Here is a 12,217-nt window from a genome sequence, read left to right on the forward strand (position 1 = left end):
ATTCTTCTGGTTTGTCACTAGTGCTAAAAACACTCCTGCCGTTCTTCTCCATAGGGATCACTGTGAATCTCTTTCAAATACTTTTCCACACCCTCCTTTGTAGATCTTGATAATCCAAACACTTTTTTCCGTTAACAACCTTGATGTAAAGTGGCACGGGCTGATGTTAATCTTTCTCTTTTTCTTTTCTAGATGCATTCCCCTACGCCTGCTCCTCTCTGCTCTTCTTGCAATCTTAAGGCATTTCCATCCTCCTGTGATGTCATAGGTTTTTGCAAAAACCGTTATGAATTTAAATTCATATCTAATAGAATTATATCCTTTGGAAGAATGTTTTTTAATTGGTCAAATAAAAAATGTTGTTTAGTTAAAGAATTTTAAAAATTGAATATTTTCTTTATTTAATCAATTATTCAATCTTTAAAAAATGTTGCCAAGGGCAATAACACCTTCATTCAGGCATTTTCTTTATTGTGCTTCTAATGTAAAATGGTTTCCCTGATATTCACATTTCAAATATATTTATAATGTAACAATTATTTCGAAACCTTCAGCATCAGAATTATGTACCGGTATCTGAATCAGATTATATATATTTTAATGATATTGTTTACTATAAATGTACATTTTTTATGCTGACAAATACTTTTGTTTATTTATGTCTTACAACTAAAAAAAATATGGCAACCTATATATTTTTTGCAATTATTAAATAATTTAAACCATATTCAGTAAAAATAAATGCAGTTTTTCTACTTTGAACCCATAAAATTGTGAGGGTGGAAATACCTTAAGACGTTCTGAGACGTTATCCTTTAACTTTGAAAGTGCTGGTGAGTTAAATAACGGGAATTTACGGAAAAATTAGCGGTGACGTTAACGGATGCGTTATTTTACGGATGCTTTGTGAATAAAGTCCCTGGTTTCTCTACTTCTGTGACAGAGGGCGTCGACAAAGGGACGGCAAAGGCTGCTATCGCCGCTCTAATAATTTTGCCTACCCCTTCCAAACAATAAAACAAAATCAGAACATTTGTAACGGCGATATCTGCTCATTGGAGTGAGTATAACGGCGATCTGTGATCAATATGGAGCAGCAAAGTTTACACAGACACAAAATGGGATGTACGGATGTACATGTATGTCTATGTATCTGGCATTATTAAACAATAAACAGGGTATTAAGTATGCTTCTTTGCAATTAACATCAGCAGATATCCAGAATGAGATAAAAGTGATGGCCAACAAGATCCTGAATGACGTAGCTTCTCCATAATAGTAGATGAGACAACAGAGACCAGTTTGTTTGTAAACAAGTGGTGATTGCGATGCCCATGTTGATGGTGACTTAAATGTGCACGAAGAGTTCATCGGACTGGTATGGTCACTTCTATCAGCGCTGCAATACTGACTTACGTAATTCTGCATACATAAGTGCGGAACATTTCCTTGAGTAAGTACAGTGCTACGATGGAGCCAGCAATATGTCCGGGGCCAAAAATGGATGTGGCTGCTAACAGATCACCAGAAAAGAGGCAAGGGCTATCTACATACACTGTTATAGACATGCACTAAACCTAGCATTTTGCAATATTATGAAATGGTCAAAGGTGATATGTGATTCCTTAGATACTGGGTTTGAAATGTTCAAACTCTTAATGTATTCGCCTAGGTGGGACACCATACTTGAACAGATCATGAAGCGGGAGATGGCACCTGATACACAGAGATTCCGTGTGTTTTACCACACCTGATTTACTTTTAGAGCTACCTGTTTGAGTAGTGTTCTGGAATAATATTCTGTCCTTCTATCTTTGTTGGAGAATTGCTATGAGTGCACAAAGAATCTTGAAACCCTTTATCGGTGTGAAACTTAGATGCAAGGTTTTGACATCCTCTTTGGTGTTTCCCTTGGATACGAGATTCTCCGTCACACTGACGCTAGCTGCCGAAGAAAGATCTGTCAGGTGCTTAGGTGCAACACATAACAGAACTTTCCTTGTCATCACTCTGTGAAATGCGTTAGGAAGAGTCTTCCAATACGTTCTGGGTATCACTCAACAAAAAAAAAACTTGATGATCTGGTCAATGAGGGAAAAAAAAGTCTCCTATAGTCAGTAGTACTTTAAGAAGGCTGGGGGGTTGTGGCCATTTTCAGACTATATTGATCTCCTTTAGAAGAAGAGCTCCATATAAAGATATACCAAAAATGATCGAATTTTAAAACTAAAATGTATGAAATTTTTCTTTGCCAAATGAAAGATGACAGCTTAAGATATCATACCTAAAAAAATTAAGTTATATCTGATGGTTAATTTGTTGACCACCCAGCCTCCTTAATTGAAACTTTACTTGTAGATCTTGTGGTGAATTGTGTCCAGGGTCGTTTTGATCAGCCAGGCAATCAAGTGTATCGCAATCTAGAGGACTTTCGTCTGTATATGGCGACAAGACATACAAAGAAGATATGGATTTTGTGTTTTTAAGTTCTACAGTGATGATTTGGATAAGACATCCCTTTCATCGAAACTGAAGACTTTCACAACACTAGGGAGAAACAACTTAAGTGATTCAGTAACTGTGTCCATTTCATATTTTGTGAAATTAGTTGATGAATTACTTATAATTGTCTCCAGCTTGAAGATGTCTATTTTCTGAGATTGTGACTCTCCTGAGATTTAGAAATTGTTCGTACGTGGAGAATGCTCTTGCACATCTAATCAACTGGGAGATATGAACCCCATATGTTGCTGACAAGGATATATTGCTACATAAGTATGGGAAGTTGACGATAGGAAAGTTAAAGTCATCATAAAGTTTTGTTGTTAGGTTACCGTTAACGTCTTTTTCTAGTTAAACATCCAAATATGAAACAGATGTGTCAGACTCCGTGGTATCTTTTATTTCATGTTCGCTGGGATATATCCAGTCGACATATGAATGGAAGTAACTGTTGTTAATTGATAATACGTCGTCAATATACGTAAATGTCGAGTTGAAAGTCACAGCAAGTGTCTTCCTCTCATGAATAAGTTTTTGAATAAATTTTGCTTCATATGAATACAAAGATTGATCTGCTACTAACGGGGCTTAATTGTTACACATGGGAATTCCGACTATTGGAAGACCTGGGATCAGGTGTATAGGAAGGGTAAGCATACCCTGTCGACCGGTAATTCCCGCTTAAGCACTCTGTATTACTCAAGTAAACGGAGTAATTCTTGGTCAAAATGGTTTAAATCGGTGATCTAAAATTGGAATGAATCATGTCAGTTAAAAACTCAAAATATGACCCAACAATAGGTTGTATTTGCAGTCATTTTATCGACTATAAAATTTGTGAAATGATGACTTTAACCAGGATTGTTGAAATACCCGTAATTTCAACTTATTTGTCAGTTAATTGTATGTCTTGGTTTAAAAAATGAGCGTACTCAGAACATACGCTTGCGTAACGAATCAGTTGGGAGAAATAAATGGCATATTAAGGAGAAAAGGGAGTTTTACTGCTTAAAAGGGGGGAAACTGACGACGAAAAAGTTAATTTATCCCGTTTGTATAGTTTACATGTCAGCTGACCATAAATATCTATAGTCAGTAAAACTACGAGTTATGAGACACATTAACAGACTACTAGTTTATGATTTCTTTTAATTCGAGTTTGCTTGATATTGAGTCGAAATATGAAGGAAAATAACTATTGTTAATTGATCAAATTCGTCGATATACTGTAAATCAATTTTTATTCGCGAGAACTTTATTTACGCGTAATTACGCGAGACAGTGTGCTTCGCGAAAATTTCATTCTCGTGTATATTAGTATTCCTAAAGATTATATACAGCAATAACCACATTTCTTGAACATTCTGTCTCGCTAATAAAGAGTCAATGACTATCTCGCGAAAATAAGGTGTCGCGAAAATTTTGTGATCTACAGTACCGGTATCAAAACGTAATTGAAGACTATAGCAAGAGTCTTCTCAGTCAGAAGATTTTGAATAAAAAGTACAGAAAATAACAAAGTCAGGACGAAAGAGGTCTGTCTGGTATAAAGAATTACGACACGTCGTCTGACCTGAAGCTGCAGACGACGTAAACTCAAAGTGACCCTCATCTGTGAAGAAAAAACGCGGATATACAAAGATCTGACGGGCAAATTCCTCATTTATTATTAGTGTATGACAGACCTAATATCACCTCTTTAAACAAAGGAATGGACACTTGAATTTTATCCATTCTATTCTGCGACTTTGGCGTAAGGAGTTGATCCTTACGTCGCGGGTTCGAATCCCACTGTGGGACGTGGAGACAGGTCCTTCGGATGAGATCGTATAAACCGAGGTCCCGTGTCGTAGTAGGTGCTGGCACGAAAAAGATCCCTCACTGTTCAGTGGCCCTAGGTGCCGAGTATAGGTCAAAATTTGTAGCTCTCCACCGGCAAGTGGTGGCGTCTCCATATGAGTGAAAAATTCTCGAGAGGGATGTTAAACAATAAACAAACAAACAAACAAATATTCTGCGACTTTGGTGTATTTCATTTATCAAGTTTCAGTTTCTCAGCATCATTAATCTCCATTTCATTTCAAGACAAACTTTCTTACAGTAAAATGAAGTATATACCTTTTTCCAGTAGTTACTTTTAGTCCACTGAATCATTTAAGTTACCTGCAACATATGCTGGTGAGAGTGGAATATTAATATATAAAATAGTAAATATAGGAAGATAACAATGGAAAAGCTGAAGGCTTGCCGTTTGTCATTAAGTTTAGTTGTTAGATGGTCAATGAGCCCTTCACTCAAACTGTGAAATTCCGTATACCCTGGGTTGAGGCCCTAGGGTGGCTCATATATTGAAGATTACTATCTGAAACGCTTATGTTATTTTCCACAAGGACAATTAACTGCGGAACTGTAGCTGTCTAAACAAGAAGTAGCTAACAAGAATTTGAAATCCATTCCCCCTTGATCCAAAATGCAGACCCAAGGTTGCATCTCAGTCGATCGTACATTGTCATATTGAAAATTTATTATAAATTTTGACTTTAAATTTGGTATGTCCTTAGAGTTGCATCACTGGGTGGGGCTAAATTGGATATTAATTAAATTAAAACGCACTTAACAAATATGAAAATAAACATATTCCTAACCAAATTGTTAAAGTCATGTCGCATGAGATTTCAAGTTCCAAATGGGGCTAAGTTGGTCGTTTCAAGGTAAACTAAATTCAGGTGACCGTCGAGGTCTATGGGTCTCTTGTTTCAGACAGCTCAGACTTCAAATATCTTATATTAAGGTATTCTAAAAGGCAATTCTATCGTGTGACAGATCAAGTTTTGGAGAGATGTACAATCCTAATTTCTTGGACTTAATGAACATATATATGAATTGTCTTTGGGAAAGGGGATTCCAGCATATTGGTTGGTTGTTGGTTGCTTTTTGTATCTTCCAGAATTTTCCCTCATGTGACGCCACTTGGTCGAAAGCTGCAAATTTTACCTGTTCTCGATACTAATAGCCATTCTTTTTCATGCCACCACCTACTGCAGTCTGATTAAAATCAGCCCCCCTTCTCCGTTCACTCGTCAGGAAGGAGAAGGGGGGCTGGTTTTAATCAGACTGCACCTACTGCAAATCGGGACCTCTGTTTATACAGTTTCATCCGAAGGACTAGTCTCTATCTGGCGCAGCTGGATTCGAACCCGCGACGTAGGGATCAACTCCTTCGCCTGCGACACTAGAACGAGGCAGCGCCATTACGCAATGTTTCAACGTTTATAGAATTTATTTCATAAAAGCAATGTTCATTCATAACAGTAGCGATATTGATGATTTTGCTATTGACAAATATTGAAAAAAGGATGTAATGTACAGAGTTTTATGAGCAGCTGTTTTCTGTGAATAATAAAAAGTCACGTCCGACTACCAAAAGAAAACAGGCAGAAAGGGCGCCAAAAAGGGTACGTAATGTCACATTCCGGGGTAGCAGACGCTTACAACATCCCCAAAACAAAACAGATCCAAAGTTAAACATCATTGATCCGTAGAGAGCATAGAGAATTTTCTTTGGTTCTGATGCTTTTTTAAGTGTCCTCGACTGGTACAGACGTAGTCCACTTCCAAGCATACTGTTGTAGAACAGAACCGTTCCTATCGTTATGGAGGCATCTCCACAGAATCTGAAATCAAAATCGTCGTGCATTATGTTATATGGATGGTTGAAGTAGATTATGCGTATCCACTCTCCTCAAATGAATAATATTAATACAAGCGCGGATCAAATATATTTTAAAAGGTAGAGGGGGAAGAGAGAGAGAAAATTTTTGTTATTTAACATTACATAAGTTTACATACAAACTACATCGTGGGGCTTTGATAGGAATGCTAACGCATGCACGGATCTAGAAGGGGAAAGGGGGATCGGGACCCCCCCCCCCAAGGATTTTCTGAATAATTTAAATTATGTCAAGAGACGAAAAAATGAATTTGGACTCCCTTAGGAAACATGTACCCCTCCTAATATAGTCAGGAAAGCCATGTTGATGAAAATTGGAAAGTAATCGACCTGTCCTACCTCCCCCTCCCCTTCTGAGGAATTTTTTCTTTCTTTCTTTTCTCTTTTGTTTTTTTGTGTGTTTTTTTGTTTTGTTTTTTTTTTTTTTTTTGCTTGTCAAAAAGATTCCCGCGTGTGACATTTCTTTCGTTTGGTATAAACCCCCCTTCCCTATTTGGAAAAAAAAATTACTGGAACCGCGTATATAACAATATATTATTGAATTTCTTTGCCATGAGTATTCGGGATTAACTTGATTATGCTGAGAGGAGATAAATCTCAAAATTTTATCAACAATTATACACAACTATCTTTTATCATATCTAACTTTATCTTCTTCAGTTCCCTCCTATGTTTTGTTTTGTTTGGTTTTTGTTTGTTTGGTTTTTTTTTTTGGCCAAAATCAAAAGAGGGTTGCAACCCCCCCCCCCCCCTAACCCCCTCTAGATCCAATGGAAAGTAATAAATTGTACTGTACTTTGGCACTAGACATGATCTTGGGTTTGCAAGTACTTTTTAGCTCACCTGAGCCGAAGGCTCAAGTGATCTTTTCTGATCAAAATTTGTTCATTGTCTGTCGTCTTCGTCGTTGTAAACTTTTCACAATTTCATCTTCTTCTCCAGAACCACCGGGTCAATTTTAACCAAACTTGGCACAGGGTATCATTGTGTGAAGGGGTCAAGTTCGTTTAAATGAAGAGTCACTCCCTCTTTAAAGGGGATATAATTAAGAAAAAGTAAAAATTGGGTAGGGTCATTCAAAAATCTTCTTCTCAAGAACCACTGGGCAAGAAAAGACGATAATTATGTGAAAGCTTCCTAACGTAGTGTAGATTCATATGTTCAAATCATGACCCCTGGGGTAGAGTGTGGCCACAATGGGCGATAAAAGTTTTACATAGGTATAAATAGGAAAAATCTTTAAATATCTTCTTCTCAAGAACAGGGAAGTCATGATTAATCACATTTATTTGGAATCATCCTCAGGTAGTGTAGATTCAAGATTGTTCAATTCATGTCCCCTGGGGGTAGGGTATGGCCACTTTGGGCCATCTAAGTTTTACATGGATATGTATATGAAAAATCTGTAAAAATCTTCTTCTCAAGAACAGGAAAGTCATGATTAATCATATTTATAGGAAGCATCCTCGGGTTGTGTAAATTCAAGATTGTTCAAATCATGACCCCTGAGTGTAAGGTGTGGCCACTTTGGGCAATCAAAGTTTTACATGGGTATATATGGGGAAAATCTTCAAAAATCTGCTTCTCAAGAGTATGAAAGACATGGTTAATTATATTTATATGGAAGCATTCTCAGGTTGTGTAGATTCATATTTGTTCAAATCATGACCCCTGGAGATAGGGTGTGGACACTTTGGGCAATCAATGTTTCACATGTAAAGAAATCGGAAAAATCTTTTAAAAATCTTCTTCTCAAAAATAGGAAAGCTATGATTAATATCATTCTATACGGAAGCATCCTCAGGTTGTGTAGATTCAAGTATGTTTGAATCATGGAACCGTGGGGGTAGGAAGGGGCTACAATGGGCATCAAACAGCAAAACCATGATCAGTTGTGTTATTATGTAAGCATTCAAAGGTAGTGTATGTTCAGATTTGATCAAATCATGACCCCCAGGGGAAGGGTGGGGCTACAATTGGCAATCAAAGTTTTACATAGAAATACATTGGAAAAAATCTGTAAAAATCTTTTTCTCTAGAGCAGCAAAGCCATGTTCAGTCATATTTATATGGAAGCATCCAAAAGTAGTGTATTTCAAGTTTGATCAAATTATGACATGGGAAGGGTGTGGCTGCAATGGGCAATCAAAGTTTTACATAGGAATACATAGAAAAAATATTTTAAAAATCCATTTCCATGAACAGCAAAGTCATGATAAGTCATATTTATTTTTTAAAAAAAAGCATCCTCAGATAGTATAGATTCAAATTTGTTCAAATCATGACCTCCGGGGATGGGGTGGGTCTACAATGGGTGATCAACTTTTACATGGGAATTCATAGAGAAAAGAATAAACATTTTTACAAGAAGGGCCACAGTTACTCAGGTGAGCGTTGTGGCCCATGGGTCTCTTGTTTTGTTCATTAAAGAGGTTAATTTTATTTTATACTTATATATACAGGTTATAGCAATTGTTCACGTTTTGTTAAGGTTGTTAATGAACCATTGGTTAAATCACAGGTGCTTGCTCCTGGCGTGTAAAAAATATTTATTAAAAAAAACATACGATATACTTGTTGTTTTAGTATATCGTATATGTGGTTTTTTTATGAATATTTTTTAACACGCCAAGAGCAAGCCCCTGGCTGTGGTTAAATATACGTTGTAGACATAAAGGAAAAGGGGCCGACATCTCTGACCCCCGCCCGCTTCAGTACACATGTATAAATAGGAGAAAAAGAAGGGAATGTATCATCTAGACAATCTAGACATAATCTAATAACTTAGTTACCACTAGAATGCTCATAAATCTTGAGAAAGGTATATTATATCCCGGGTTGCCTTGTGGTGCATGTACATGTAATTAGGCCCCAACCATCTGATTGTTTGTTTTCGCTCCCGATTGAACTTGGTTAATCCGATACATGTGTTTTTTGTAACTTTTTTTAACGTAGTCATTGTAAAGGTCTTTGTTACACTTAATGGATATCAGTGAAAATTTGTTAATCTACAATCAAAATACGTATAGAGATTTTCCCACTATTATAACACTTGGAGGAATTTGATGCATTAAATAGTAGTAGCATACAGTGATGGCCTACCTTTTAAACTGGTCAGTGACCAGAATTTTCACTGAGAAGACGACATAACTAGAACATGTCATGCAGTAAAATCCATTCTTTAGAGCTTCATTTGTTTTCATCCCATTTGTTTTCAAGTGTTGTTTTTCAGCCTAAACACCGGATGTTGATTCGTTAATGCCCATCGACATGTACTGATACTGGAGGGGATATTCTGCCACCTCACTCGTGCATGTAGTACAGCTTTCATTCTTGCAGGCGTGGATCCAGGATTTCCAAAATACGCGTGTGTGTTTTGTTGGGGGGGGGGGGGATTAAAATTTGTTTTTACAAGCAGATAAGGATGCTCTCTCTCTCTCTCCATTTATGGATAGGTTACCTTATAGCTAATAAGAAGATAGTAGCTGACATATTTGTGTCGTAACACCGTAAAAGTCTTAAAAATAACTTTTAAAGTGTTTTTCTGGGAAAGGGAGAGGGAGTTTACAAAAAATGGATACATAATGAGATATAGGAAATAAACATACATGCACGTAAATAGCAAACATTGCATAGACGCTGAAAACGATATACGAGGGTTTCCCATAAAAACGCGAACTTTTTCATCTTTTAGCACATTTTGTTGGGAAATGATATTTTCGCTATTTTGACATAGAATTATGAGGTTGTAATGTCATATGCATTGCATATGAAAATGACATGAGAATTTTAAATATCGGTGGTCGGCGCACCGTAATTTCTTCACTTAAAAAATAGCATTGCCAGCGATGTTTTCATTGATTTAAGATTATAAGAAAATATAACGTCACCAAATTTATATCGATGGAAACTGTGATCTGGAGTATACTAATGTTTTGAACATTCATTAATTTGACACTTGGACTTGTAACTATGGCAGCGGCAATAAATAGAATAATGATCCTTGGTTTAGTCTTGGTTTAGTCTCTTTTTGTGGTAAGATTTATTGCAATCAGATTAAGATGTAGAAGGAGAAGCCTTTTTTTCTATAAGCAATGGATTTAAAATTGTTAATGATCATTAAAGAATAATTATTGTAAATCTTGTTTAAAACATTTTTTATGTCTAAAAGGTCATATATCTAAAGAAAATAGGCTTGAAAAATTCCAACTACATTTGCATTACAAAATATTGTTTTACATACATTGTACATTTAGCATATAATACAGTTAGTTTTCAGACGGTGATAATAAAATATAGTTACCATCTTGATATAGTTTTTCTCTTATGATTAATTTGTTTTGTGGCTGGGTAGTTCAGTTGGTAGAGCACCATTCCTGATTCGGGAGGGGGCGGAGTTCGAATCCTGGTCTGCATTTTTCTCCTTTCCTGTTACATTTGGTATCGTTAACACTGATGTCATGGAAATGCATATGACCTGCCAGGACAGATCCAGGACAGATCCTGATTGGTGTTCGGGACGAAAGGATCCTTTAAGAAGGGAGGAAAGTACGTGATTGTCAGACAGATTCGATCACCTCTGGCCAGATAACTCAGTTGGTAGGAAACCCGATTAGTCATTCAGGGGGCACGAATTCGAATCCTAGTCTGGTTAGTCGCACTTTTCTCCTTTCCTGTAACAGTTTAACAAAGGAGACAAATGAGGTAACTTGGGTATTTTTTTAAGAAATATATTTCAATAACATGTTTTTAAAGGTGAAGATAATAATTCAATATGGGGTATACATGTTCTAGATATTGTAGGGAAAAAAGGCATGTGAAGTCTTAAATGTAACAGATGTAAATCTAACATTTAAAAAAAAAATTAAAAAATAAGGTGGTAAACCACTTATAGATATTAAAATATGCCCCAAAATGTCAAGTTTTATTATAATTTTGAATAAATGTACTACATTTTGTATGTTTTCCCTCCAATTCTATTTTTGTCAAGTGATGAATAAAAGCGTTTCATAGTGTATATTTCTTACCTATAATGATTCAAAGATAAAGTTAGTCTGCTTAAGTATTTTATTGAGAACTGCAGACTTTTGATTTCGGTAAAAATCGTTTGATGAAATAAGAAGGTATACGTTTTTATGAGATTGTGATCAGAAAAGTAAGGAGTCAAGACATGCATTCTATGGACTATAAGATGTTCTTTATTGCATTAGCTCAGAAATTGTCGAGTAGGGATCTACCTTAAATAAATTTAATTTTTAAGAAAAATGATGCTTGCCTTTTATCAAGTCTCGCTGAATATAACATAATAGTGGTATATTGGGAATTTTATTCAAAATCATTTTAATATGAGCAGTTGAAAGGGGGGGGGGGGTGTTGGACCTATGTCCGAAAACTCTTTGTGTGAAATTATTGAAACTTTGATATTATCTATTGTCACTTACTTGAAAATATTAGGTAATAGAAAATATATCTATTTTATGTGCTAATTTTCATGCCGTAGCACGAGCAAGGACAGACTGTTCTGGTGTAAAATGCTAAGAAGCTAATGATTTGTAGACAACCTCAATTAAACAAAAAATGCATTGATGATAAATTTCATTAAAAGTCAATATTTATTAAAATCAGAAGACTAACAGCTTTGAAACGTTTCTCTGAATGCCTGGATTCCCATTCTTTACTTAAATCTAGAAATATATTTCTTGATCAATTTTCAATTAGAAAATATATAGCTGTGCTTTTATTCGCGTTTCCTGAAAAATAAACATTTGAGATTTGATAATTTTGTATATAATATGTGAACTTTGAAGAAATACCATGGGTAAATACACATTTAGTAATTTAGGAATTCAGAGACATTTCAGCTCTTAACTCCTTATTTTCAGAACCTGAGGATCGGACTACCTTAAAAAAAACTTTTGAGGTACCACCAAGATCGACTGGTTTTGAGTACGATTTATCTAGACCCCGCGCGATGAACTGTCACAA

This window comes from Saccostrea echinata, unplaced genomic scaffold, assembly GCF_033153115.1.
Source record: "Saccostrea echinata isolate AGI-Se365-2 ecotype Australia unplaced genomic scaffold, CSIRO_AGI_Sech_v1 ptg000053l, whole genome shotgun sequence".
Taxonomy (NCBI): Eukaryota; Metazoa; Mollusca; class Bivalvia; order Ostreida; family Ostreidae; genus Saccostrea; species Saccostrea echinata.